The 27,888-nt window shown below is 37.5% G+C and overlaps 17 non-coding genes across 17 annotated transcripts; all 17 read right to left on the bottom strand.

Moving 5' to 3' along the window:
- Positions 1 to 115: 115 nt before the first annotated feature.
- Positions 116 to 187, bottom strand: Trnag-ccc (transfer RNA glycine (anticodon CCC)). Its single transcript has one exon. It is a non-coding gene; the product is annotated as a tRNA-Gly (tRNA).
- A 500-nt stretch (positions 188 to 687) lies between these two features.
- On the bottom strand, positions 688 to 759 carry Trnag-ucc (transfer RNA glycine (anticodon UCC)). Its single transcript has one exon. It is a non-coding gene; the product is annotated as a tRNA-Gly (tRNA).
- A 908-nt stretch (positions 760 to 1,667) lies between these two features.
- Trnag-ucc (transfer RNA glycine (anticodon UCC)) lies at positions 1,668 to 1,739 on the bottom strand. The gene has a single exon. It is a non-coding gene; the product is annotated as a tRNA-Gly (tRNA).
- Positions 1,740 to 2,052: 313 nt separating this feature from the next.
- Positions 2,053 to 2,124, bottom strand: Trnag-ucc (transfer RNA glycine (anticodon UCC)). The gene has a single exon. It is a non-coding gene; the product is annotated as a tRNA-Gly (tRNA).
- Positions 2,125 to 2,457: 333 nt separating this feature from the next.
- On the bottom strand, positions 2,458 to 2,529 carry Trnag-ccc (transfer RNA glycine (anticodon CCC)). The gene has a single exon. It is a non-coding gene; the product is annotated as a tRNA-Gly (tRNA).
- Positions 2,530 to 3,635: 1,106 nt separating this feature from the next.
- Trnag-ucc (transfer RNA glycine (anticodon UCC)) lies at positions 3,636 to 3,707 on the bottom strand. Its single transcript has one exon. It is a non-coding gene; the product is annotated as a tRNA-Gly (tRNA).
- Positions 3,708 to 4,441: 734 nt separating this feature from the next.
- On the bottom strand, positions 4,442 to 4,513 carry Trnag-ccc (transfer RNA glycine (anticodon CCC)). Its single transcript has one exon. It is a non-coding gene; the product is annotated as a tRNA-Gly (tRNA).
- A 114-nt stretch (positions 4,514 to 4,627) lies between these two features.
- On the bottom strand, positions 4,628 to 4,699 carry Trnag-ucc (transfer RNA glycine (anticodon UCC)). The gene has a single exon. It is a non-coding gene; the product is annotated as a tRNA-Gly (tRNA).
- A 501-nt stretch (positions 4,700 to 5,200) lies between these two features.
- On the bottom strand, positions 5,201 to 5,272 carry Trnag-ucc (transfer RNA glycine (anticodon UCC)). Its single transcript has one exon. It is a non-coding gene; the product is annotated as a tRNA-Gly (tRNA).
- Positions 5,273 to 5,605: 333 nt separating this feature from the next.
- Positions 5,606 to 5,677, bottom strand: Trnag-ccc (transfer RNA glycine (anticodon CCC)). The gene has a single exon. It is a non-coding gene; the product is annotated as a tRNA-Gly (tRNA).
- Positions 5,678 to 6,009: 332 nt separating this feature from the next.
- Trnag-ccc (transfer RNA glycine (anticodon CCC)) lies at positions 6,010 to 6,081 on the bottom strand. The gene has a single exon. It is a non-coding gene; the product is annotated as a tRNA-Gly (tRNA).
- Positions 6,082 to 6,581: 500 nt separating this feature from the next.
- Trnag-ccc (transfer RNA glycine (anticodon CCC)) lies at positions 6,582 to 6,653 on the bottom strand. The gene has a single exon. It is a non-coding gene; the product is annotated as a tRNA-Gly (tRNA).
- Positions 6,654 to 7,558: 905 nt separating this feature from the next.
- Positions 7,559 to 7,630, bottom strand: Trnag-ucc (transfer RNA glycine (anticodon UCC)). The gene has a single exon. It is a non-coding gene; the product is annotated as a tRNA-Gly (tRNA).
- Positions 7,631 to 7,760: 130 nt separating this feature from the next.
- On the bottom strand, positions 7,761 to 7,832 carry Trnag-ucc (transfer RNA glycine (anticodon UCC)). The gene has a single exon. It is a non-coding gene; the product is annotated as a tRNA-Gly (tRNA).
- A 498-nt stretch (positions 7,833 to 8,330) lies between these two features.
- Positions 8,331 to 8,402, bottom strand: Trnag-ucc (transfer RNA glycine (anticodon UCC)). The gene has a single exon. It is a non-coding gene; the product is annotated as a tRNA-Gly (tRNA).
- Positions 8,403 to 9,140: 738 nt separating this feature from the next.
- On the bottom strand, positions 9,141 to 9,212 carry Trnag-ccc (transfer RNA glycine (anticodon CCC)). Its single transcript has one exon. It is a non-coding gene; the product is annotated as a tRNA-Gly (tRNA).
- Positions 9,213 to 24,405: 15,193 nt separating this feature from the next.
- On the bottom strand, positions 24,406 to 24,477 carry Trnag-ccc (transfer RNA glycine (anticodon CCC)). Its single transcript has one exon. It is a non-coding gene; the product is annotated as a tRNA-Gly (tRNA).
- Between the last annotated feature and the right edge of the window lie 3,411 nt (positions 24,478 to 27,888).

The raw sequence follows: 27,888 nt of genomic DNA, 5'->3' as shown, positions 1-27,888 counted from the left end.
ACCGTGTTTCAGGAGAGACGTTTGAGGTAAAACGATGGCGTAAAATGACCTGTTAGTTTGATAAAAAAAACCACAAAAAATATTGGGGACAGGACATGGTGGTCATAAAAAGATGTGCATCAGCCGGGAATCGAACCCGGATCAATTGCTTGGGAAGCAACAATGCTAACTTTTACACCACCAATGCAATTGCAACACATACCGTATTTCAGCAAAATCCTTTGAGGTGGAAAGATGGCGCAACAAAAACCTGTGAGTTTGATAAAAAGAACCACAACAAAAATTGAGGTCATACAAAGATGTGCATGAGCCGAGAATCGAACCCGGATCTATTGCTTGGAAGGCAACAATGCTAACCTTTACACCACTGATGCAGTTGTAACACCTACCGTATTTCGATTAGAACCTTTGAGGTGAAAAGATGGCGTTACAAAGCCTGTGAGTTTGACTAAACGAACCACAACAAATATTGAGGACTGGCCATGGTGTCATATAAAGATGTGCATCAGCTGCGAATCGAACCCGGATCTATTACTTGTCAAGCAACAATGCTAACTTTTACACTACCGATGCAATTGTAACATATACCATAATTCAGCAAAATCCTTTGAGGTGAAAAGATGGCGCAACAAAACCTGTGAGTTTGGGAAAAAGAACCACCACAAAAATTGAGATCATACAAAGATGTGCATCAGCCGGGAATCGAACCCAGATCTATTGCTTGGAAGGCAACAATGCTAACCTTTACACCACTGATGCAATTGAAACAGGTATTTCGTTTTTCAGAAAAAACGTTAGAGTTAAAAAGATGGCGTAACGAGACATGTGAGTTTGATGAAAAGAACCACAACAATTTTTGAGGAATGGCTTTGGAGGTCATACAAAAATGTACATCAGACGGGAATTGAGTTCGGATATAATTCTAGGACTGTAACAATGCTAACTTTTACACAACTGACCATATTGTAACACTTATACCGTGTTTCAGGAGAGACGTTTGAGGTAAAACGATGGCGTAAAATGACCTGTTAGTTTGATAAAAAAAACCACAAAAAATATTGGGGACTGGCCATGGTGGTCATAAAAAGATGTGCATCAGCCGGGAATCGAACCCAGATCAATTGCTTGGGAAGCAACAATGCTAACTTTTACCCCACCAATGCAATTGTAACACATACCGTATTTCAGCAAAATCCTTTGAGGTGGAAAGATGGCGCAACAAAACCTGTGAGTTTGATAAAAAGAACCACAACAAAAATTGAGGTCATACAAAGATGTGCATGAGCCGGGAAACGAACTTGGATCTATTGTTTGGAAAGCAACAATACTAACATTTACCCCACTGATGCCCTTAAAACACTTATATTATGTTTTACCGAAAACGTGTGAGGTAGCATGATGCCTCAGCAAAACTTGTTAATTTGATAAAACAAACCTCAATAACAATTGAAAGCTTGCAGAAGTGGTCATATAAAGATGCGCATCAGCCGGCAATTGAACACGGATCTATTGTTTAGACGTCAACCATGCAAACTGTTACACCACTGATGCAAGCACAACATTTTTATTATATTTCAGAAAACGTGCTTGAGGTAATTTGATGGCGCAATAAATCCTGTGAGTTTGATAAAAAGAACCACAACAAAAATTGAGGTCATACAAAGATGTGCATGAGCCGGGAATCGAACCCGGATCTATTGCTTGGAAGGCAACAATGCTAACCTTTACACCACTGATGCAGTTGTAACACCTACCGTATTTCGATTAGAACCTTTGAGGTGAAAAGATGGCGTTACAAAGCCTGTGAGTTTGATTAAAAGAACCACAACAAATATTGAGGACTGGTCATGGTGTCATATAAAGATGTGCATCAGCTGCGAATCGAACCCGGATCTATTGCTTGTCAAGCAACAATGCTAACTTTTACACTACCGATGCAATTGTAACATATACCATAATTCAGCAAAATCCTTTGAGGTGAAAAGATGACGCAACAAAACCTGTGAGTTTGGTAAAAAGAACCACCACAAAAATTGAGGTCATACAAAGATGTGCATCAGCCGGGAATCAAACCCAGATCTATTGCTTGGAAGGCAACAATGCTAACCTTTACACCACTGATGCAATTGAAACAGGTATTTCGTTTTTCAGAAAAAACGTTAGAGTTAAAAAGATGGCGTAACGAGACCTGTGAGTTTGATGAAAAGAACCACAAAAATTTTTGAGGAATGGCTTTGGAGGTCATACAAAAATGTGCATCAGCCGCGAATTGAGTTCGGATATAATTCTAGGACTGTAACAATGCTAACCTTTACACAACTGACCATATTGTAACACTTATACCGTGTTTAAGGAAAGATGTTTGAGATAAAACGATGGCGTAACATGACCTGTTAGTTTGTTAAAAAGAACCACAAAAAGTAATGGGGACTGGCTATGATGGTCATACAAAAAATGTGCATCAGCCGGGAATCGAACCCGGATCTATTGCTTGGGAAGCAACAATGCTAACCTTTACACCACTGATGCAATTGAAACAGTTATTTCGTTTTTCAGAAAAAACGTTAGAGGTACAAAGAATGCATAATGAGACCCGTGAGTTTGATGAAAAGAACCACAACAATTTTGGAGGACTGGTTATGGAGGTCATACACAAATGGGCATCAGCCGGGAGTCGAATCTGGATATAATTCTGGGAAGGTAACAATGCGAACCTTTACACCACTAATCATATTGTAACACCTATACCGTGTTTCAGGAGAGACGTTTGAGGTAAAACGATGGCGTAAAATGACCTGTTAGTTTGATAAAAAAAACCACAAAAAATATTGGGGACTGGCCATGGTGGTCATAAAAAGATGTGCATCAGCCGGGAATCGAACCCAGATCAATTGCTTGGGAAGCAACAATGCTAACTTTTACCCCACCAATGCAATTGTAACACATACCGTATTTCAGCAAAATCCTTTGAGGTGGAAAGATGGCGCAACAAAACCTGTGAGTTTGATAAAAAGAACCACAACAAAAATTGAGGTCATACAAAGATGTGCATGAGCCGGGAAACGAACTTGGATCTATTGTTTGGAAAGCAACAATACTAACATTTACCCCACTGATGCCCTTAAAACACTTATATTATGTTTTACCGAAAACGTGTGAGGTAGCATGATGCCTCAACAAAACTTGTTAATTTGATAAAACAAACCTCAATAACAATTGAAGGCTTGCAGAAGTGGTCATATAAAGATGCGCATCAGCCGGCAATTGAACACGGATCTATTGTTTAGACGTCAACCATGCAAACTGTTACACCACTGATGCAAGCACAACATTTTTATTATATTTCAGAAAACGTGCTTGAAGTAATTTGATGGCGCAATAAATCCTATGAATTTGATGAAAAGAACCACAACAAATATTGAGGACTGGCTATGGAGGTCATACAAAGATGTGCATCAGCCTGGTATCGAACCCGGATCTATTGCGCTAACCTTTACACCACTGATGCAGTTGTAACACATACTGTATTTCGACTAGAACCTTTGAGGTGAAGAGATGGCGTTACAAAGCCTGTGAGTTTGATTAAAAGAACCACAACAAATATTGAGGACTGGCCATGGTGTCATATAAAGATGTGCATCAGCCGGGAATCGAACCCGGATCTATTGCTTGGAAGGCAACAATGCTAACCTTTACACCACTGATGCAATTGAAACAGGTATTTCGTTTTTCAGAAAAAACGTTAGAGTTAAAAAGAAGGCGTAACGAGACCTGTGAGTTTGATGAAAAGAACCACAAAAATTTTTGAGGAGTGGCTTTGGAGGTCATACAAAAATGTGCATCAGCCGGGAATTGAGTTCGGATATAATTCTAGGACTGTAACAATGCTAACCTTTACACAACTGACCATATTGTAACACTTATACCGTGTTTAAGAAAAGAAGTTTGAGATAAAACGATGGTGTAACATGACCTGTTAGTTTGTTAAAAAGAACCACAAAAAGTAATGGGGACTGGCTATGATGGTCATACAAAAAATGTGCATCAGCCGGGAATCGAACCCAGATCTATTGCTTCATAAACAATGCTAACCTTCACACCACTGATGCAATTGAAACAGTTATTTCGTTTTTCAGAAAGAACGTTAGAGGTACAAAGAATGCATAATGAGACCCGTGAGTTTGATGAAAAGAACCACAACAATTTTGGAGGGCTGGTTATGGAGGTCATACACAAATGTGCATCAGCCGGGAGTCGAATCTGGATATAATTCTGGGAAGGTAACAATGCTAACCTTTACACCACTAATCATATTGTAACACCTATACCGTGTTTCAGGAGAGACGTTTGAGGTAAAACGATGGCGTAAAATGACCTGTTAGTTTGATAAAAAAAACCACAAAAAATATTGGGGACTGGCCATGGTGGTCATAAAAAGATGTGCATCAGCCGGGAATCGAACCCGGATCAATTGCTTGGGAAGCAACAATGCTAACTTTTACACTACCGATGCAATTGTAACATATACCATAATTCAGCAAAATCCTTTGAGGTGAAAAGATGACGCAACAAAACCTGTGAGTTTGGTAAAAAGAACCACCACAAAAATTGAGGTCATACAAAGATGTGCATCAGCCGGGAATCAAACCCAGATCTATTGCTTGGAAGGCAACAATGCTAACCTTTACACCACTGATGCAATTGAAACAGGTATTTCGTTTTTCAGAAAAAACGTTAGAGTTAAAAAGATGGCGTAACGAGACCTGTAAGTTTGATAAAAAGAACCACAACAAAAATTGAGGTCATACAAAGATGTGCATGAGCCGAGAATCGAACCCGGATCTATTGCTTGGAAGGCAACAATGCTAACCTTTACACCACTGATGCAGTTGTAACACCTACCGTATTTCGATTAGAACCTTTGAGGTGAAAAGATGGCGTTACAAAGCCTGCGAGTTTGACTAAAAGAACCACAACAAATATTGAGGACTGGCCATGGTGTCATATAAAGATGTGCATCAGCTGCGAATCGAACCCGGATCTATTGCTTGTCAAGCAACAATGCTAACTTTTACACTACCGATGCAATTGTAACGTACACCATAATTCAGCAAAATCCTTTGAGGTAAAAAGATGGCGCAACAAAACCTGTGAGTTTGGTAAAAAGAACCACCACAAAAATTGAGGTCATACAAAGATGTGCATCAGCCGGGAATCAAACCCAGATCTATTGCTTGGAAGGCAACAATGCTAACCTTTACACCACTGATGCAATTGAAACAGGTATTTCGTTTTTCAGAAAAAACGTTAGAGTTAAAAAGATGGCGTAACGAGACCTGTGAGTTTGATGAAAAGAACCACAAAAATTTTTGAGGAATGGCTTTGGAGGTCATACAAAAATGTGCATCAGCCGCGAATTGAGTTCGGATATAATTCTAGGACTGTAACAATGCTAACCTTTACACAACTGACCATATTGTAACACTTATACCGTGTTTAAGGAAAGATGTTTGAGATAAAACGATGGCGTAACATGACCTGTTAGTTTGTTAAAAAGAACCACAAAAAGTAATGGGGACTGGCTATGATGGTCATACAAAAAATGTGCATCAGCCGGGAATCGAACCCGGATCTATTGCTTGGGAAGCAACAATGCTAACCTTTACACCACTGATGCAATTGAAACAGTTATTTCGTTTTTCAGAAAAAACGTTAGAGGTACAAAGAATGCATAATGAGACCCGTGAGTTTGATGAAAAGAACCACAACAATTTTGGAGGACTGGTTATGGAGGTCATACACAAATGGGCATCAGCCGGGAGTCGAATCTGGATATAATTCTGGGAAGGTAACAATGCGAACCTTTACACCACTAATCATATTGTAACACCTATACCGTGTTTCAGGAGAGACGTTTGAGGTAAAACGATGGCGTAAAATGACCTGTTAGTTTGATTAAAAAAACCACAAAAAATATTGGGGACTGGACATGGTGGTCATAAAAAGATGTGCATCAGCCGGGAATCGAACCCGGATCAATTGCTTGGGAAGCAACAATGCTAACTTTTACACCACCAATGCAATTGTAACACATACCGTATTTCAGCAAAATCCTTTGAGGTGGAAAGATGGCGCAAAAAAAACCTGTGAGTTTGATAAAAAGAACCACAACAAAAATTGAGGTCATACAAAGATGTGCATGAGCCGAGAATCGAACCCGGATCTATTGCTTGGAAGGCAACAATGCTAACCTTTACACCACTGATGCAGTTGTAACACCCACCGTAGTTCGATTAGAACCTTTGAGGTGAAAAGATGGCGTTACAAAGCCTGTGAGTTTGACTAAAAGAACCACAACAAATATTGAGGACTGGCCATGGTGTCATATAAAGATGTGCATCAGCTGCGAATCGAACCCGGATCTATTGCTTGTCAAGCAACAATGCTAACTTTTACACTACCGATGCAATTGTAACATATACCATAATTCAGCAAAATCCTTTGAGGTGAAAAGATGGCGCAACAAAACCTGTGAGTTTGGTAAAAAGAACCACCACAAAAATTGAGATCATACAAAGATGTGCATCAGCCGGGAATCGAACCCGGATCTATTGCTTGGGAAGCAACAATGCTAACCTTTACACCACTGATGCAATTGAAACAGTTATTTCGTTTTTCAGAAAAAACGTTAGAGGTACAAAGAATGCATAATGAGACCCGTGAGTTTGATGAAAAGAACCACAACAATTTTGGAGGACTGGCTATGGAAGTCATACACAAATGTGCATCAGCCGAGAGTCGAATCTGGATATAATTCTGGGAAGGTAACAATGCTAACCTTTTTACCACTAATCATATTGTAACACCTATACCGTGTTTCAGGAGAGACGTTTGAGGTAAAACGATGGCGTAAAATGACCTGTTAGTTTGATAAAAAAAACCACAAAAAAATTGGGGACTGGACATGGTGGTCATAAAAAGATGCACATCAGCCAAGAATCGAACCCGGATCAATTGCTTGGGAAGCAACAATGCTAACTTTTACACCACCAATGCAATTGTAACACATACCGTATTTCAGCAAAATCCTTTGAGGTGGAAAGATGGCGCAACAAAACCTGTGAGTTTGATAAAAAGAACCACAACAAAAATTGAGGTCATACAAAGATGTGCATGAGCCGGGAATCGAACCCAGATCTATTGCTTGGAAGGCAACAAAGCTAACCTTTACACCACTGATGCAATTGAAACAGGTATTTCGTTTTTCAGAAAAAACGTTAGAGTTAAAAAGATGGCGTAACGAGACCTGTGAGTTTGATGAAAAGAACCACAAAAATTTTTGAGGACTGGCTTTGGAGGTCATACAAAAATGTGCATCAGCCGGGAATCGAATCTGGATATTATTCTAGGAAGGTAACAATGCTAACTTTTACACCACTGATGCAGTTGTAACACATACCGTATTTCGACTAGAACTTTTGAGGTGAAAAGTTGGCGTTACAAAGCCTGTGAGTTTGATAAAAAGAACCACAACAAAAATTGAGGTCATACAAAGATGTGCATGAGCCGGGAATCGAACCCAGATCTATTGCTTGGAAGGCAACAATGCTAACCTTTACACCACTGATGCAATTGAAACAGGTATTTCGTTTTTCAGAAAAAACGTTAGAGTTAAAAAGATGGCGTAACGAGACCTGTAAATTTGATGGAAAGAACCAAAACAAGTATTGAAGACTGACCATGGTGGTCATACAAAAATGTGCATCAACCGGGAATCGAACCCGGATCTATTGCTTGGAAGGCAACAATGCTAACTTTTACACCACTGATGCAGCTGTAACACATACCGTATTTCGACTAGAACTTTTGAGGTGAAAAGTTGGCGTTACAAAGCCTGTGAGTTTGATAAAAAGAACCACAACAAAAATTGAGGTCATACAAAGATGTGCATGAGCCGGGAATCGAACCCGGATCTATTGCTTGGAAGGCAACAATGCAAACCCTTACTCCACTGATGCAGTTGTAACACATACCGTATTTCGACTAGAACTTTTGAGGTGAAAAGTTGGCGTTACAAAGCCTGTGAGTTTGATTAAAAGAACCACAACAAATATTGAGGACTGGCATGGTGTCATATAAAGATGTGCATCAGCTGCGAATCGAACCCGGATCTATTGCTTGTCAAGCAACAATGCTAACTTTTACACTACCGATGCAATTGTAACATATACCATAATTCAGCAAAATCCTTTGAGGTGAAAAGATGACGCAACAAAACCTATGAGTTTGGTAAAAAGAACCACCACAAAAATTGAGGTCATACAAAGATGTGCATCAGCCGGGAATCGAACCCAGATCTATTGCTTGGAAGGCAACAATGCTAACCTTTACACCACTGATGCAATTGAAACAGGTATTTCGTTTTTCAGAAAAAATGTTAGAGTTAAAAAGATGGCGTAACGAGACCTGTGAGTTTGATGAAAAGAACCACAAAAATTTTTGAGGACTGGCTTTGGAGGTCATACAAAAATGTGCATCAGCCGGGAATCGAATCTAGATATTATTCTAGGAAGGTAACAATGCTAACCTTTGCACCACTGATCATATTGTAACACTTACACCGTGTTTCAGGCAAGATGTTTGAGATAAAACGATGGCGTAACATGACCTGTTAGTTTGTTAAAAAGAACCACAAAAAGTATTGGGGACTGGCTATGGTGGTCATACAAAAAATGTGCATCAGCCGGAAATCGAACCCGGATCTTTTGCTTGGAAGGCAACAATGCTAACCTTTACACCACTGATGCAATTGTAACAGTTATTTCGTTTTTCAGAAAAAAACATTTGAGTTAAAAAGATGGCGTAACGAGACCTGTGCGTTTGATAAAAAGAACCACAACAATTATTGAGGACTGGCTAGGGCGGTCAGAAAAAAGCATGTATCAGCAAGGAAACGAACTTGGATCTATTGTTTGGAAAGCAAAAATGCAAACAATCACACCACTGATGTCTTTAAAACACTTATATTATGTTTCAACGAATACTTGCGAGGCAGCATGATGCCTCAACAAAACTTGTTAGTTTGATAAAACAAACCTATATAAAAATTGAATGCCTGCAGAAGGGGTCATATAAATATGTGCATCAGCCGGGAATCGAACCCAGATCTATTGCTTGGGAAGCAACAATGCTAACCTTTACACCACTGATGCAATTGTAACACATACAGTATATCAACAAAAACCTTTGAGGTGAAACGATGGCGTGACAAACCCTGGGAGTTTGATTAAAAGAACCACTACAAATATTGAGAACTGGCTATGGAGGTCATACAAAGATGTGCATCGCCCTAGAATCGAACCCGGATCTATTGCTTGAGAAGCAACAATCTTAACTTTCACACCACTGATGCAATTGGAACAGTTATTTCGTTTTTCAGAAAAAACCTTTGAGTTTAAAAGATGGCGTAACGAGACTTGTGAGTTTGATAAAAAGAACCACAACAGTAATTGAGGACTGGCTATGGTGGTAAAAAAAAAACATGCATCACCTGGGAAACAAACCTGATCTATTGTTTGAAAAGCAACAGTGTAACATTCACACCACTGATGCCCTTACAACACTTATATTAGGTTTCAGAAGAAAACGTCTGAGGTAGCATGATGCCTCAACAAAACCTGTTAGTTTGATAAAACAAACCTCAAGAACGATTGAAGGCTTGCAGAAGTGGTCATATAAATATGTGCACCAGCTAGGAATAGAACACGGATCTATCGCTTAGAAGGCAACCATGCCAACCTTTACACCACTGATGCAATTGCAACATTTTTATTATGTTTCTGCAAACACCATTGAGGTGAAAAGATGGCGCAACAAATCCTTTGAAATTGATGAATAGAACCACTACAAGTATTGAAGACTGGCATGGTGGTCATACAAAGATGTGCATCAGGCAGGAATCGAACATGGATCTATTGCTTGGGAAGCACCAATGCTAACTTTTGCACCACTGATGCAATTGAAACAGTTATTTCGTTATTCAGAAAAACGTTTGGGTTAAAGAAATGGCTTATTGAAACCTGTTAGTTTGATAAAAAGAATCACAACAATTATTGATGACTGGCTATGGAGGTCATACAAAACTGTGCATCAGCCGGGAATCGAATCCTGATATAATTCTGGGAAGGCAACAATGTTAACCTATACACCACTGAGGCAATTGTAACATTTAGTGCGTTTTCAGCAAAAACGTTTGAGTTTAAAAGATGGCGCAATGAGACCTGTGATTTTGATAAAAAGAACCACAACAGTTATTGAGGGCTGGCTATGATGGTCAGAAAAAAAACATGCATCAGCTGGGAAACGAACCTGGATCTATTGTTTGGAAAGCAACAATGTTAACATTTACACCACTGATGCATTTATAACACTTATATTATGTTTCAGCGAAAACGTGTGAGGTAGCATGATGTGTTATTCTTGTATATTTGAAAGCTAAACAGCAACTGACTTACTGCATAAGTGAGACAAGAGAGTAAAAAGATTATTACATAAGAATTACATAACAGATGACTAAGCCGATATGAACAAAGAGTCTGACAACGGCTATATACAAATACAAAATAATGACTGGTCAATGTCAACAACTAGTACATATTCAACACTCCCACATAGTTTTGACATGTTGAGCCTGGCTTACATACTCATCAATTCCATAGCGAACCGGAGGTCTACGTTTGCGAGCGGATAAGCGTCGCTGTTGCCCTTCAACAATGCATTGCCTAGAGAAGTTTGGATTTGTCTGTTCATTTTCTGAATGTTTAACAACAATAGATTTCTGCTTTGTTATTGGTCACATGATGGTTTAACGGTGTTTGTAAAGTTCGTTTCATCAAATACCACGTCTCGCCTAGTAGTGACTTTACCAGTCGATTCATCAAGCAGGCGGTCTGCCTTTGACTGTTTGCTGTATCCTATAAACCTTAGCTTCTGGCACTTCTTGTCAAGTTTCTGTCGTAGTTGATCTGGAACATGAGCATAAGCAATACATACAAACACCCTTAGATTGTCTATGTTGGGTTTGCGTTCATCCCACTTCTCATACGGTGTGAGATCATTCTTGTGTGAAGAAGTGGAAAGCCGATTTCTAACGTAGGCAGCAGTAGAAATGGCCTCAGCCCAGTATTGCTTTGGCAATTTAGCATGGCACAACATTGAATGTGCTGCTTCACACAGAGTTCTATTCATTTGCTCGGCAATACCATTTTGTACTGGTGAGTAGGCTGATGTGAGTTCATGATGAATACCTTTAGATTTCAAGTAGTCAGTAAATTCTTGAGACAAGTATTCACCACCTCTATCTGATCTCAGTGTTTGAAGGGTTTCTCTAGATTGGTTGGCTGTATATGCTTCAAACTCTTTTAACTTCTCAGGTACCTCAGATTTGTTTCTAAGAAAATACACAGCACAGCATGTAGAAAAATTATCTATAAAAGTAACGGAATATTTGCTACCTCCAATTGATTCTGTTTCCATTGTACAAACGTCGGAATGTACTAGTTCTAGCTTACGGGTAGCCTTGATATCTCCCACAGGTTTGAAGGGTTCACGAGTCATTTTCCCTTCAGCACAGCCTTCACAGAAGGAAATGTTCATTGCAAGTAAGCTTGTTGCACAGACTATATTTCCTTTGCTCAGTTTTTTCAGATCAGATTCATTTACATGTACGAGACGTTGATGCCAAATCTCTGCGCTAGCAGTGTTCGCGTATTGAGTTTCAGTTTGCACACAGTCTAGACTGAACAGCTTATTAGCTAGTGATCCCATGGCCCTAAATCGACCAGTAGCATCTTTAATCCAACATCGAGTATGGCCGAATTGAACAATGTAGCCTTTCTTAGTGGCAGCTCAAACTGAAAATAAATTGCTAGCTAGCTGAGGGACATGAAGTACATTGTAAAATACAGCCGCACATTGAACTCTACGATTGAGTTTTAGCATCACTTTCACAGCACCAACTCCCACAGCTTCAACTGTTCGACCATCACCTAGGCTGACCATTTCTATATGTTCTAGCTTCTTGTAGCTATTAAAACTTTCCCTGTTAGGTGACATATGACACGATGCTCCAGAGTCAATTAGCCAGAGTGAGCTACTGTGCAATGAAAATGTGTTGCCATGATGAGTGATAAATGTAAATTCATTGCCTACACAGTCATTGTCACTTTCACATACAGTTTTTTTACATTCACTTACTAACTGCGCGTTTGGTCGGCGTCTGTCCTCTGAGCATTCTAGTGACTTGTGCCCAGGCTTATTACAGTTGTAGCAAATAATAGGTTTTCTTGCTCTAGGCTGCTTTCTTGACACCAATGCAGAATCAGATGCACTGGCAGAACTAGATTCATCGGAGTTTCGCTCATTACGTTTCCACTCTTCATTTATCAATGATTGCTGGGAAAACTCAAGACTCAAGTTGTCTACTCTTGCTTCTAATGCTGTTGCAAGATGAGCATAGCTGTTTGGAAGGCTGCTTAAGAGCGTGACTACTTGATCTTCTTCAGAAATTGGTGCATCGATAGCGGCGAGTTTATCTGTAAGTCCTTTCATGTGTTTCAAGTGCTGTTCTACAGGTGTACCCTCCTTCATTACTGTTCTGAAATATTGTTTCTTAAAGAATAGAGAAAGCATAATATTATTATGCCTTATTAGTTATCTTGAGGTGTTGACTGATGTTCTAAAAAAAGAATCAAGGAGATTGACCCACTAGAAGCTGAGATATAGCCAGCCAAACACAGGTCTACCTAATAAAGAATCAAAGGAAAACCCTTCGAAAATCCCGAAAACTGTGACGTATAAAATCAACTTAATGTTCATGTGCCGGAGTTGCGCACCCTTACCGCCGTTACGTATAATGATTGTTTTGGCTACGAGATGTGAAACCCTTCTCGCGATAGTAAATAATTTACAGACTAGCTCTGGTTTCTCAGGAAAATCAAGCAAACATTGTGTGGTAAAGGCATTTGCCCACAACCCCTCGCCATGATTTTTCAAAACAGAAGAGCAGATTTTGACTATTGTGCTTCAAATTTTAACTTGATCTCCACGGATATGCTCCGAAGGTCCTCTGTTCAACGAACGGCGCGTGTATAGTCTATATGCGACATCCGCGATTCCAGTTCGTTTAGAATAAAAAATGGGAATGTGAATTTTTGTTCATTCATCATTTTTCTACTGTGTATCTACTGCAGCATTTAGTTGATTTTCATGATTGTCGTCACTATTAACAAACTGTAAGTTCACTACAGCCATAATCTTAAAAAGAATAACTTGACCGTGCTGCTCTTTCTGTAAGAAAAGAAAACGATAACTTTTGATTTTTCTATTATCTTATCTATGATTATTTTTTATGATTAATATAATAATCATAATGCATATTATACAAAATAATAATATAGCTGTGTATAGAATAAATGATGTAATTAATATAATTTGTAGAAAATTCCAAATGATAACCGAGATTGATGATTGATTTAATTGATTCCATTTATTAGCTATAGTTAAAAAAATCTGAACAACGCTAAAGATTAGTTTGAATAGGAAAACTAAGTAGGAGAACAACAAAACTGAGCTGAACTAGCAAGATAGCGGAATGTTGCGAAATAATAGATGCGTGTAATTATTTTATTCTAAAACTAATCTACACGTCAGAGGGACTGGTTCGGAATTCTCAGAGCAATGATTGTTAGGCCCAATTTGATTGTTCTATACTTCCAGAGATTAAACCAATTAAAACGCCGTGATTGTTATAGGAGAGCGCATTAGTTGGCTTAATTGACCAATGGCGCATAAGTCGATTTCATACGTCATATATTGATGATTACCAAAACACTTATGTTTTTTGGTAGACCTGTGTTTGGCTGGCTATATCTCAGCTTCTGATTGATCAATCTCCTTGATTCTTTTTTTAGAACATCAGTCAACACCTCAAGATAAATAATAAAGCATAAAAATATTATGCTTTTTCTATTCTTTAAGAAATAACTTGTTTGCTAGTGTATTGTGTTCAAAGTGGTTTTGAAGCCGCTTCCATGCTACATCAGGTGCTTCTGTATCTGTTATTAAGTAGAGAAGTTCAGTACTAACAGACAGAGTAATTACTGAGAAAGCCTTACGATACCTGGATGTAAAAGCAGTTTTCAGCGCTTGATCAGCCGAACCTTCTGGTGCTTTCTCAGTACCATTCACGATATTGTACAGATCCTTTACCAGCAAAATGTGTTTCATCTGAAACTTCCATGTCTGATAGTTCTGACTGTCCAACTTATCTATTGTCCATTTATCACTATTCATTGTAGAATGAGAGATACAATCTAAGTTCTGGTTCAGTAGTCCTTGTTTTACTGTTCCTGATATCAATGATATACAGCCCCCAAAGATAGCCGACGGCTCTCATATGGGTGGGGTTTAATGCTGGAGCTCTATTGGGATGAACCCTAACACGGTACCCGAACAAACAAATATGCTGAATAAAGCCCCCTGTAAATTTACAAATATTATGAACTATAGTGGTTATTTTACTTATCTGGTGAATTTACTTTGTTGTCAAATAAATATAGTATCCCAATATTGCCACCATTATGATCAGTCAGTTGCCATTCGCAAGCATTCGTGATATTAATAGTCGCTATCGTAAAATAGCTCAAATTTGGTGTTGTATTTAGATTTTGAGTATGAAAACTACACTGCACAGCTTTGCCTGCTGTCCCATCTTATTGGCCAGGTAAAACAATGTGAAAACGATGAAAGACTTTGTCATTTTATATTAGGGGTGGCAAAATATTAATCAAAAACTAGGAAAAAAAGCCGTTGTTTGGGTAAATTATATTCAACTTTAAGCATATACTACAACCTTTACAAATTTTAAAATTACTAAAAGTACGTAATTTGAAATGTCTTATTTTGTATGGATGTATTATTTTGGTTAGGTATCACCCCTATATTGTAGAAATTAAAGGTTTGCTATTGTGAACCGCGGGTCTACTGACTGAATGAGCTAATGAAACGATAACAGCGAGTCGTGTTTTTCAAAACCTAACAAGGCAATGCGATCGCCCCGCGAGAGTTGTGTTAGCTCTGAAACCCAAGCTAGCATAATCCTAACAGAGCTCCATCATTAAACCCCGCCCATATAACAGCCGTCGGCTATCCTTGGGGGGCTGTATATCATTGCTGATATCAACTGTTTAACTCCTGGTTCACCAGTCGTTGGTCAGTCAGTATAATAGCCGATCGTCTTTGTTCTGGTATCAAACTCGTGTACAGCTTCTTTGGTTGCCTGTCTGGGCCCATAACCTGTTATTCTTGTATATTTGAAAGCTAAACAGCAACTGACTTACTACATAAGTGAGACAAGAGAGTAAAAGCTAGGATTATTTTGATTAGGATTTAGGATTATATGATTTACACCAAGGATTATTACATAAGAATTACATAACAGATGAGTAAGCCGATATGAACAAAGAGTCTGGCAACGGCTATATACAAATACAAGATAATGACTGGTCAATGTCAACAACTAGTACATATTCAACATGATCCCTCAACAAAACCTGTGAGTTTGATAAAACAAATCTCAAGAATGATTGAAGGCTGGCAAAAGCGGTCATAAAAAGATGTGAATCAGCCAGGAATCGAACGCGGATCTATTGCTTAGAAGGTAGCCATGCAAAATTTTACACCACTGATGCAATTAAAACACTTATATTATGTTTGAGAAAACACGTTTGAGGTGAAAAGATGGCACAACGGATCCTGTGAATTTGATGAATAGAACCAAAACAAGTATTGAAGAATGACCATGGTGGTCATACAAAGATCTGCATCAGCCAGGAACCGAACCCGGATCCATTGCTTAAGAAGCAACAATGCTACCCTTTACACCACTGATGCTATTGTAACACATACCGTATTTCAGCATAAACCTGTGAGGTGAAAAGATGGCGTAACAAAACCTGTGAGTTTGATAAAAAGAAGTACAACAAATATTTAGGACTGGCAATGGAGGACATACTAAAATGTGCATCAGCTAGGAATCGAACCCGAATGCAATTCTGAGAAGGCAACAATGCTAACCTTTACACCACAGATCATAATGTAACACTTATACCGTGTTTCAGAAAAGACGTTTGAGGTAAAGCGATGGCGTAACATGACCTGTCAGTTTGATAAAAAGAACCACAAAAACTAATGGGGACTGGCTGTGGAAGTCATACAAAGATGTGCATCAGCCGGGAATCGAACCTGGATCTATTACTTGGAAGGCAACCATGCTAACTTTTACACCACTGATGCAATTCTAACAGTTATTTCGTTTTCCAGAAAAACGTTTGAGTAACATGGCGTAACGAGACCTGTGAGTTTGATAGAAAGAACCACAACAATTATTGAAGACTTGCCATGGTGGTCAGAAACATTTACGCCAATGATGCACCTATAACACATATATTAAGTTTCAGCGAAAATGTCTGAGTTAGCATGATGCCTCAACAAAACCTGTGAGTTTGATAAAACAAACCTCAAGAACGATTGAAGGCTGGCAGAAGCGGTCATAAAAAATATGTGCATCAGCCGGGAATTGAACACGGATCCATTGTTTAGAAGTCAACCATGCAAACTGTCACACCACTGATACAATTGTAACAGTTATTTTGTTTTTCAGAAAAAACGTTTGAGTTAACAAGATGGCGTAACGAGACCTGTGAGTTTAATAAAAACAACCACAACAATTATTGAGGACTGGCTATGGTGGTCAGAAAAAAATATGCATCAGAAGGGAAACGAACCAGGATCTATTGTTTGAAAAGCAACAATACCAACATTCACACCACTGATGCCCTTATAACACATATATTAAGTTTCAGTGAAAACATGTGAAGTAGCATGATGCCTGAACAAAACCTGTGAGTTTGATGAAACAAACCTCAAGAACAATTGAAGGCTGGCAGAAGAGGTCATTTAATTACGTGCATCAGCCAGGAATTGAACACGGATCTATTGCTTAGAAGGCAACCATGCAAACTTTTACACCACTGATGCAATAACAACAATTTTATTATGTTTCAGCAAACATGTTTGAGGTGAAAAGATGGCGCAACAAATCCTGTGAATTTGATGAATAGAACCAAAACAAGTATCGAAGACTGACCATGGTGGTCATACAAAGACGTGCATCAGCCAAGAATCAAACCCAGATTTATTGCTTGGGAAGCAACAATGCTAACTTTTGCACCACTGATGCAATTGAAACAGTTATTTCGTTATTCAGAGAAACGTTTTGGTTAAACAAATGGCGTAACGACACCTGTGAGTTTGATTAAAAGAACCACAACAATTATTGAGGACTGGCTATGGAGGTCATACAAAACTGTGCATCAGCCGGGAATCGAATCCGGATAAAATTCTGGGAAGGCAACAATGTTAACCTTTACACCACTGATGCAATTGTAACAGTTAATGCGTTTTTCAGCAAAAACGTTTGAGTTTAAAAGATGGCGCAACGAGATCTGTGAGCTTGATTAAAATAACCACAACAATTTTTGAAGACTGGCTATGGAAGTCATACAAAAATGTGCATCAGCCGGGAATCGAATCCCGATATTATTCTGGGGAAGGCAACAATGCTAACCTTTACACCACTGATCATATTGTTACACTTATACCGTGTTTCAGGAAAGACGTTTGAGGTAAAACGATGGCGTAACATATATATATATATAGTACTTTATTGGCAATAATTTCATTTCACAAATAGAAATGCTTTTCAAATTAGGCCATACAACAATAGTAAAACAAACAAAAAGGGAAAAAAGCAACAGTTAGCCATTAAAATTGAATAAATAGTCTGACACATAGTGTTTAAAATGCCTTTCTCTGCTAAGAGAACGCATATTTGGTGGAAGATTGTTAAAGCAGCTGGCAATGACATTTTCAAAATGATTGTTAGTGATTGTATGCAATTTGTTCACATCATGTAAGTTAAAATGAGTTAAAAACCTGTAATTGTCATGTAAAAAACGAGGACACAAACCATGAAAAATCTTGAAACATTGAATTGAAGTAAAATAAATATTTAGCATAGGCAGAGTAAGAAGACGCAGATATTTGGAAAGATCATTTGTTGGAATAATATATGCAGGCATATGATGTAAATTTGCAAAGAGTTGAAATGCTCTTTTTTGCAGCAAAAATAAATCCTTAGTGACATATCTTGGAGCTAGATTATAATAAATGTTGATACCATAAATAATATGGCAAAATATAAACTGATAATAAAATCCAATAGCAGATTTTGAGTTCATGTATGGCCTGCAAAATTTGAGCAGAGTCAATGACTTCGTGACCTTACTACAAATAGTGTCGACATGATTATTCCAAGAGAGTCTATCTGTCAAAAGAAATCCTAACAATTTTGTCTTATGTCTACAAGTGATGGATTGACTGTTAAACTTAAGCGTAAAGCTGTTTCGAAGGTTTTCATCAGTATTTTAAAGAAGAAAGTGTGATTTTTGTAAATTGATTGTCATATGATTTGCTGTACACCAGTTGCTAATAATTTTCATGATGAGATTGCAGTTCATCTCAAGAGGTTGCACATCTTTGTGATAACTAACAAAAACAGTATCATTGGCGTAGGCAAAGCCTTTTGGAATAAGTCTAAGAAGATCATTTATATATATTAAAAATAATACTGGCGCAATAAGTGACACCTGTGGGACACCAACATCTATATCTAGTGTCAATGATTCCTTGTCATTCATGACGACCTTTTGGCATCTTTTGTGAAAATAGGATTGAAATATTTGCAACGATTTATTTTTAAAACCAGCAAGTTCTAGTTTATGATATAATATTTTGTGATTGACACAGTCAAAAGCTTTGCTGAAATCCAAAAACATCAAGCAAATCTTCTCACCTCTGGTTTTCAAATCCAAACAATCTGAGATTAGTTTATGAACAGCATCAGTGCATGAATGACTTTTTCTTAAACCACACTGATAAGGATGTAAAATATTATTTTTGGACAAATGAGAGAAGATGGGAATATTTAAGTGATTTTCAAAAACTTTAGATAAAATAGGGAGCACTGAAATAGGGCGGAAATTTGATGGGCTGCTATTATCTCCTCCTTTAAACAATGGAGTAACTCGTGCATGTTTCCATGCTGAAGGACAAAAGCCAACAATCAATATTCTGTTAAACATATCAGTGATAATAGGTACAATGAATGGAAGAGTTGCTTTTATCATTTTTACAGAAATATTGTCTATGCCTGAGGCTTCGGAATTAGGAATGTTACTGATATATTTTACAATATCATGAGGAGTAAATTTTGGAAACTCATTAAATGTGGTCTTCAACTCGGTGTTTTGACAAGACAAATAAGGATTGGATGACGGTAAAATTGAATTTGAAAGTTTACTAGCAATAGACACAAAATGTGAGTTAAGTTCTGAAGCTGACAAACAAGTGTCACAGCTTTGAGGTTTCTTATTTTTCACATTCAAAGCTTGCCAAAGCTTACGCGTATCACCAAGAAGCTTACGTTTATCACCAAGCTTTGACTGTTTAACAAGTTCGTCAATACATTTTGTTTTTTTCTTTTAATGAGATTTGTGACAAAATTGCGCTGCTTTTTGTAAGCAGTCCAATCTTTGCAGTTTTTCAGTTTTTCTCTCAACTTTATATTTTGCTGTACCTCTTTGTCAAGCCAGATATAGGTAAAGATTCTAACTTGACTTTTCTAGTTTTAAGAAGTGCTAACTCATTGACAGCCGTAGAAAACTTTTGATTAAATAAGTTAATCATGTCATCAGTGTTCTTTTTAATCAAAATATCATTCCAACTGATGAAGGAAAACATATTTGAAATATTATCAGGAACGAATCTGGAGTAATCTCTATAAGTGATTTTCCGAGGAAATGATTTATGTGCAACACCAATTTTTCTCACAATAAATACTAAATTATGATCACTCATAGACAATTTAAGTACTCCAGAAAATTTGGCGTGATGAGAGAAATTTGTATACACAAGGTCAATTAATGTCGAGGAGTTTACAGTTACTCTTGTGGGTTTGCCAATCAGCTGTTTTAAAGACAACGGATTACATATTTTCCTTTTCCATTTGAAACTTTCTTTTGTGTTCAACAAATTGATATTGAAATCACCTAGTATTAAAATTTTTTCAGTGTTGCTGTAACACTCTTTCACGAAGTCTGAAAATTTTGTTATCCAATCTACTGTAGAATTTGGAGGTCTATAAACAAAAAACACTATGTAAGATCTCAAAATAACTGGAATGATTTTAATGGAAAGACTATCAGCAGCAATTTCGTTAATAGGAAATTCCAAACGCTTGAAATTAATGGAGTTGTGAATATAGCATAATAAGCCACCGCCCTGGTTATAGTTCCTATCATTTCTTATCATATTATAACCAGAAATTTTAAAGTAATCATCACCATGTCTAGCTCCAGAAAATGTCTCAGAAAAACAAATGACTTTAAATTTATACTTAAAAATCAAATACTTAACTTCATCCATTTTGGAAAATAAACCTCTAATATTTAAATGGGCAATGGAAAATCCTTTAGAGAGATCCATCATTTAAGAGGTTCAGCATGACATAAACAATGAGTTGATGGTATACTTATTCCATGTGAGATGGCATTTTGGTAGAATGGGAAGAGGATAATTTAATCTTCAAGGAGCTCAATCTTTTACCATCTTTGAACAATTTTTCTATGAAGGCATCAGGGTCAGTATCTTTGATATCTTGATGTATTTTATTGTCATCTGCATTGAGTGGGACACCTTTAACAATGACTTCATTCTCTTTAAGAGAATCTGGATCAATGGACAGTCTGCAGGATGATCCATCAAACAGATCAGATTTCCAACAATCTGTAACTTCTTTAGCGGTGTCCGGGGATCGGAATTGAATCATAATTCTAGGATTGTTTGATTTGAAGTTGTAGCGAGTAACGAGTTCAATGATGGTTGGCCCGTACTGACTGTTTATAGCTTTGCGTACCGTGTCTTGATTAAATGATTTATGGAGATAAGAGTTTGATCAAATTGAAACCACAATGTTGTTGTTTCCAACAATAGCAGTCTTCTGTTGTTTAGATTGAGCTGGTTGCTTGACAGCTGTTGCTGGAATACGCGGATCAACATTCATTAGGGTAAGATTTGAAGTTGACGGCGTATTTTGTTTGTTGCACGATTTACTTTCTGGGTTTGTACACACTGCTGCATTAGCTGAATGTTTCCTTAGTGGTTGATCTTGAAAATAAAGATTTCGCTTTGTTGTCTCAGCATAAGAACTTTGTTGTTCCTTGAGCTCATCAAATAGTGATTTTTGCATAGCTAAAAGTTTGTTATCAAACTGATTTGATGACCATGATGAATACCTGATGAATTCATCTTTAAGATTTTCTGTAGAAATAGATGTTGATAATAACTTTTCAATTTTTGTTTCCAAATCCGCAAATCTGGTGATTAAGAATTCTACTGAAATACTCAATTTTGAGCAGTTTTTACATGTTTCCGTAGCTTTTTTGGAAGTAGTGTATGAAGCACTTGTTGAGGCTTCATGATTGATTGTAGACAGACACAAAGTTACTGATTGAATATATGATGGAGAATTAGATGAAGACAGCGTTGAAAGCTCATCAATGCACTTGGTTTTTATTTGCACATTAAGAGCCTTCTCTTGATCTTCTGTGAAGGTGGTTAATATCTGTTCATAGTGGGAAATGAAGATGTCAAGATTTGTAAGCTTGTTCACAAGTATTCTACTCGTAGTGTTGTAAAAATTTACAGTATACCAGGCTGAAACACTCAAGTGCATTACTAGACCAGAATGGTCTATATTCTCCTTTATCGATTCCACTTTATAGTTAGATGAAATGTGAACCCCGAAACTACGTTTGAAAACCTCATAACTGGCAGCAGTACAATTTATTACTATCTGTGGGTTTTCAGGCTTACCCAGAATGTCGTAGGTAGTTTTAGTCCTTTCGGCATGTTCTATTTTCTTGTGAAGAGATTTGATCTTGGACAAGATGTATGGCAGCTGATTGGATTTTAACACTCCACTTGTTTCTTCTTCAGAGGTCTGACTGTCCAGTTCGTCTATCTGCCCTTCTTTATTAGTTTTAGAAGACTGTTTTTTCCTCTATTTTAACTTGTTACCCATTGCTTTTCAGAATTATTTCAAATTTAAGCAAGCAACAGAGAGAGCACAAATTTTGCATGACCTGTTAGTTTGATAAAAAGAACCACAACCAATATTGGAGACTGGCTAAGGTGCTCATACAAAAATGTGGACCAGCCGAGAATTGAACCCAGATGTATTGCATGGAAGGCAACAACACTAACCTTTACACCACTGATGTAGTTATAACACTTATTTTAGGTCTCAGCAAAATAATTTGATGTGAAAAGATTGCGCAACAAAACCTGTGAGTTTGACAAAACGAACCCCATCAAGTATTGAAAACTGGCCATGGTGGTCATATAGAGATGTGCATCATCCAGGGTTCGAACCCGGATCTATTGCTTGGGAAGCAACAATGCTATAGCCTTTACACCACTGATGCAATTGCAACAGTTATTTCGTTTTTCAGAAAAAAGTTTGAGGTAAAAAGTGGCGTAACGAGACCTGGGAGTTTAATAAAAAGAACCAAAACAATGATTGAGGACTGGCTATGGAGGTCATACAAAGATGTGCATCAGCCGGAAATCGAACCCGTATATAATGCTTGAAAAGCAACAATGCTAACCTTTACACCACTGATGCAATTGAAACAGTTATTTCAATTTTCAGAAAAAACGTTTGAGTAAAAAAGATGGCGCAACAAATCCTGTGACTTTGATAAAAAGAACCACAACCAATATTGGAGACTGGCTAAGGTGCTCATACAAAAATGTGGACCAGCCGAGAATTGAACCCAGATGTATTGCATGGAAGGCAACAACACTAACCTTTACACCACTGATGTAGTTATAACACTTATTTTAGGTCTCAGCAAAATAATTTGATGTGAAAAGATTGCGCAACAAAACCTGTGAGTTTGACAAAACGAACCCCATCAAGTATTGAAAACTGGCCATGGTGGTCATACAGAGATGTGCATCAGCCAGGAATCGAACCCGTATCTATTGCTTGGAAAGTAACATTGCTAAACTTTACACCACTGATGCAATTGTAACACACACCGTATTTTAGCAAAATCCTTTGAGGTGAAAAGATGGTGTAACAAACTCTGTGAGTTTGATAAATAGAACCACAACATATATTGAAGACTGATTATGGAGGTCATACAAAGAGGTGCATCAGCCAAGAATCAAACCCAGATCTATTGATTGGAAGGCAACAATGCTAACCTTTACACCACTGGTGCAATTGTAACTGTTATTTCGTTTTTCAGTTGAAAATTTGAGTTAAAAGGATGGCGTAACGAGACTTGTGAGTTTGATAAAAAGAATCCAAACAATTATTGATTACTGGCTATGGAGGTCATACAAAAATGTGCATTAGCCGGGAATCGAATTCGGATATAATTCTGGGAAGGCAACAATCCTAACCTTTACATTAGTAATGCAATTGTAACAGTTATTTCGTTTTTCAGAAAAATCGTTTGAGTTAAAAAGATGGCGTAACGAGACCTGTGATTTTGATGAAAAGAACCACAAAAATTCTTGAGGACTGGCTATGTAGGTCATGCAAAGATGTGCATCAGCTGGGAATCAATTCCGGATATGTTTCTGGGAAGGCAACAATGCGAACCTTTACACCACTGATCATATTGTAACATTTATACCGTGTTTCAGGAAAGAAGTTTGAGGTAAAACGATGGCGTAACATGATTTGTTAGTTTGATAAAAAGAACCACAACAATTATTGGGGACTGGCTATGGTGGTCAGAAAAAAACATGCATCGGCCGGGAACTGAACCTTGATCTATTGCTTGGTAAGCAACAATGCTAACATTTACACCACTGATGCGCTTATAACCCTTATGTTTGGTTTCAGCGCAAACGCGTGAGGTAGAATGATGCCTCAACAAAACCTGTGAGTTTGATGAAACAAACCTCAAGAACAATTGAAGGCTGGCAGAAGAGGTCATTTAATTACGTGCATCAGCCAGGAATTGAACATGGATCTATTGTTTAGAAGGCAACCATGCAAACTCTTACACCACTGATGCAATTACAACACTTTCATTATGTTTCAGCAAACACGTTTGAGGTGAAAAGATGGCGCAATAAATCCTTTGAATTTGATGGAAAGAACCAAAACAAGCATCGTTGACTGACCATAGTGGTCATACAAAGATGTGCATCAGCCGGGAATTGAACCCGGATCAATTGCTTGGGAAGCAACAATGCTAATCTTTACACCACTGATGCAATGGTAACACATATAGTATTTCAACAAAAACCTTTGAGGTGAAACGATGGTGTGACAAACCCTGTGAGTTTGATAAAAAGAACCACTACAAATATTGAGGACTGGCGATTGAGGTCATACAAAGATATGCATCGGCCTGGAATCGAACCCGGATCTATTGCTTAGGAAGCAACAATCCTAACTTTTAAACCACTGATGCAACTGAAACAGTTATTTCGTTTTTCAGAAAAAAGACATTTGAGGTAAAAAGATGGCGTAACGAGACCTGTGAGTTTGATGAAAAGAACCACAAAAATCTTTGAGGACCGGATTTGGAGGTAATACAAAAAGGTGCATCAGCCAAGAATCGAATCCGGATATAACTCTAGGAACGTAACAATGCTAACCTTTACACCACTGATCATATTGTAACACTTATACCGTGTTTCAGGAAAGACGTTTGAGGTAAAACGATGGCGTAACATGACCTGTTAGTTTGATAAAAAGAACCACCATAAAATATTGGGGACTGGCTATGGTGGTCATACAAAGATGTGCATCAGGCGAGAACTAAACCCGGATCTATTGCTTGGGAAGCAACAATGTTAACCTCTACACGACTGATGCAATTATAACAGTTATCGTAAGTTTCAGCGAAAATGTTTCTGGTAAAATGATGCCACAACAAAACCTGTGAGTTTGATGAAACAAACCACAAGAAGTTTTGAAGACTGGAAAAAGTGGCATACAAAAATGTCCATGAGCAGGTTTTCCTACCCGGATCTATTGTTTGCAAGGCAGCAATGCTAACCTTTACAACACTGATGCAATTATAACACTTTTATTAAGTTTCAGCGAAAATGTTTGAGGCAAAATGGTCGAACACCCAAACCCGTGAGTTTGATAAAACGAACGACAACAAGAATTGAGGACTGACCATGGTGGTCACACAAAAGTGTGCATAAGCCGGGAATTGAACCCAGATTTATTGCTTGGAAAGCAACAATGCTCACCTTTACACCGCTGATGCAATTATAAGACTTATGTTAGATTTCACTGAAAATGTTTGAAGTAAACAGATGGCGCAGCAAATCCTCTGAGTTTGATAAAACAAACCACAAAAAGATTGAAGACTGGCAGAAGCGGTCATACAAAATTGTGCATCAGCCAGGAATCGAACCCGAATGTATTGTTTGGAAACCAGCAGTTTTAACCTTTACACCACTGATGCACATATATCACTTTTATTAAGTTTCAGCAAAAAACGTTTGAGGTAAAATGATGGCGCACCCAAACCTGTGAGTTTGATAAAATGAACCAGAACAAGTAATGCGCACTGGCCATGGTGGTCATACAAAAGTGTGCATCAGCCGGGAGTCGAACCTGGAACTATTGCTTAGAAGGCAACAATGGTCACCATTACACCACTGATGCAAGTGTAACGCTTTTAATGTCTTCCAGCCAAAAAGTTTGAGGTAGCAAAATTGCACAACAAACCCGAAAATTCGATGTAAAGATTGACAACAACTATTGACCACTGGTAGTGGTGGTCCTATAAAACTTTGCATAAGCCAGGAATCGAACCCGAATGTATTGTAGGAAATGCAGCAATTCTGACCTTTTCACCATTGATCCAAGTGTAACACTTACATTGGCCCATTTGCCACACTTCCCATTCGCCTGGAACCTCGCCAATGGCTAATTTAAGTAAGCTAGTTACCCATGGCTCTTACTAATACTTAGAATGGCATTGTGTCATAGCGGAGAGTGGTGGAATATTTTTAAGCATTTAGAGACATTTATCGCCTAAAGAATCCATCCTTCTTGCATCGTCAAATTGGGGAGTGAGAGATTCCAAGATTAAATCTTCTGCCCAACAGGTTTTTCATTCCAATTTTTCAATAGCTATTGCTCGACAACCACAGATTGTGAGATATATATATAAATATATATATACATGTATATATATATATATATATATATATATATATATATATATATATATATACATATATATATATATATATATATATATATATATATATATATATATATAAGTAAACTATGCAATGTTACGAAAACATAGTTTATGATTAGTATATTAAACTTGCGATGCAATAACATGTTTTGTTCCTAAGAATGGTTTAATTGTTCTTTTTTAACGTTTTTTTAAAGCTATGCCTATACAACGTGTAGATATATTCTATGCTAAGACTTTAGCCCAGCTAGAGACTGAAGAGTAACATAGAATATCTTTAATTTTGAGCCACTAAGTGTCGGCTAGCATAAACAATAACCATTTAAAATGATTGCATTCTTACAGAAGGAAAAGAATGCTCTGTTGAGAAAATCTCACCATCTTAAGCTTATAGATACTTTTAGTTTCTTCAAGTGTTTTTCTGTGCATTGAGCGGATTTACATGATGAATGCTTATCCTGCTCAGAGGTTAGTTTATACAGAGCTCGCTTCTGCTGTTAATAAAGCATTTTGTTTTTAGTCTCTACAAAGTAAGCAACACTTTTTGAAATAATTTATTGAGGAGCTCAAAGCTTAAAAGTTCCATTGTTATACTAGCTAGGTATCGCTCTATTAATTTTCCATGAAAATCCATTAAAGCTCGATTTAACAACCATGAGTAGAGGTAACTGCTGACTACAAAATACAGTTTTCATTCCTGAAGGAAGTAGGACAGAAAACTCAACCAACTAGATTTTAAGAGAATGACCAATTACCACATTAGAACATAGAGAAATTAAACTAACCACAGACAAAGATTCTAACTACTCCAGAGTTGCTTTTGCATTATATAATTATCAACTCACTCTAACATCAACAGTTTTAGTACTTCCATGTTTATCTTTAACACACATGGAACTAGCCAGAGTCACTGGTCGGAGCATTTGTCAGACAAATTAACGACTACCATGAAACTTGTGTCATAAACTAGTAATGCCAAGCTGCTCATCAACTTTTCTTACCTTCAAGCAGGTTAAACTGTACACTACAATACATAGATTACACACACAACTCTTAGCAGCCAAGTTTAACCCAATGCATCACATCACAGCATACTTATCCAACATAGTCAACTATCATAGCTATATATTTATGATTTTATTATTCTATTGGGGTTTACGATAAGTAGGATTTATCGAATGGGATTTTGTCAGTCAATGATTTATTTTTTATCCCAGCCTCGTAAAAAGGATGAATGGAATGCGTAGCAGAAAAATGCACCAGCTTTTCCTACCGTTTCAGTTTACACACAAGTTTCCTTTATCAATGTTACAAGTTGATCTAATCTAACACTTTTTTAATCTCCAAGGAGTCGTTCCCTCCTGATATTTTAGAGCTTTTATAGATTTTTAGGTAATTACACAGTAGTTTTAGTTCAAGTAGTTTTATAAGTCAAGTGCTAGCTAATATACAT

This window comes from Watersipora subatra, chromosome 8 (assembly GCF_963576615.1).
Source record: "Watersipora subatra chromosome 8, tzWatSuba1.1, whole genome shotgun sequence".
Classification (NCBI taxonomy): Eukaryota; Metazoa; Bryozoa; class Gymnolaemata; order Cheilostomatida; family Watersiporidae; genus Watersipora; species Watersipora subatra.
Note: the sequence above shows the minus strand (reverse complement) of the source record. Positions and strands in the feature narration are given on the sequence as shown.